Below are 1,871 nucleotides of genomic sequence, written 5' to 3'. Positions count from 1 at the left end.
TCCTCCTCCTCCTCCTCCTCCTCCTCCTCCTCTTCCTCTTCTTCTTCTTCTTCTGAAAAGCTTAGAATTCATCAATGCGGTTGTTTTACTTATACTTTAAGTATTGGTTTCATTTACATATCCTGAAGACTTTATAAGAAGAGGGAGAGAGGACAGAGGAGAAACACACACATACACATGCATGCTCCCTGTCTCTTGCCATGTGAAGACTTGTGCTACCTCAGAATTTTGCCAGCAAGAAAACCACTACTGAATATGGCCCCTTCACCTTGGACCTCTAGAACCATGAGCCCAAACAACCCTTTTTCTTTATAAGTTCATCTAGTCTCAGGTATTTCATTAGGGTAACAAAAATGGAATTTTTGTTAGGGTCTAACTGCTTCTTTGAGTTTTCGTTTTCTTTGTGAGAGCTCCCATGTACATGTAAAAATTACTAAATAAAATTTGTATATATTTCTCCTGTTAATTGAGCTTTTATCAATTTTCTTGATATCAGAAATTTTTGGGTCTAGTCAGAGACTTTAAGAGGATAAATTTTGTCTTCTCTACAAAATTAAAAAAAGTTACCATGAGAAGATGTTCCAAATCATTAGTAACATGAGAAATGCAAATTAGAACAAGATAGAACTGATAATTTAAGGCTATTAGAATGGTAAAATTAGACAGCTGGACTTGCCACCTGTTCGTGGGGATATGTGGGGTGTAGGAACTCATGCTCTGCTGGTAGGGGTTAGTCTGTGCAGCTGCTCTTGAGAGCAACCTGGTGGTCTTTACCAAGTTAAAGATGTGCATATCCTGTGACCCACCAATGTTGATCGTGTGTGTTGGTCTCTTTGAGAGCCATGTACAGTTGCTCCTCATCTTACCATTGCGTTATGTCCTGATAAGCCCATTGTAAGTTGAAAATGCACTAAATACACCTAGCCTCCTAAGCATCTAGGACGATGCCTGTTTTACAAGAAAGTGTTGAATGTGTCATGTAATTTACTGAATATCTGTATCCCCAAACCATTGGTCACATAGTACCCTGTAGAGCATCCATCATTTCTCTTCCAGATCCTATGATTGGCTAGCAGCTGCAGCTCTCTACCACTGCCCAGCATAGCAAGAGTATCATACTGTGCATCATCAGCCCAGGGAAAGCTCAAAATTCAAAATACACAGTACAGTTTCTACTGAATGCATATTGCTTTCACATCCTTTTAAAGTGAAAAAATTTTGAGTTGAACCGTCATAAGTTCAAGACAGTCTGTACATGTGTATATGCGATTGTTTTTATTTACCTGGAGAATGCTGATTAATACAGATGAGAGAGAGGGAGAGAGGGACTTATCTTAAGGAATTGTCTCAGACGATTGTGGAGGCTGATGGTCTGTATTCTGCAGGGTGGGAAGGTAGCTGGAAATTCCGGCCAGAGTTGATGTGGCATTCTTAAGTCTGAGGTCTTTTACTCAGGCTTAGAATTTCTTTCTCTATGGGAGACCTCAATCTTTGCTGGTAAGGCCTTCAGCTGATTAGATGAAATTCATTCACAATAAGAGTAATCTGCTTTTTAAATTTTATTTTATTTTTTATTTTTTTTTTGCTTTTTTTATTAAAAAAAAAACTCTACTGATTTGTATGTTAATCTCATCTAAAAAATTCTTTGAGGTGGTCTCTCTACTGGTGTTTCACCAAACACTGGGCACCACAGCCTAGCCAAGTTGACACATAAAATGAATCATCACAATATCTGTTATAGGCTGAATTTTACCCCTCTGAAATGTACCCATTGGAGTCCAAACTGCCAGTGTATCTTTATTCAGTGTGTAAGTGTATTTGGAGATAAGGTCTTTTTTTTTTTTTTTAATTTTTTATTGTTGGTTGTATTT

This window comes from Marmota marmota, unplaced genomic scaffold, assembly GCF_001458135.2.
Source record: "Marmota marmota marmota unplaced genomic scaffold, marMar, whole genome shotgun sequence".
Classification (NCBI taxonomy): domain Eukaryota; kingdom Metazoa; phylum Chordata; class Mammalia; order Rodentia; family Sciuridae; genus Marmota; species Marmota marmota.
Note: the sequence above shows the minus strand (reverse complement) of the source record.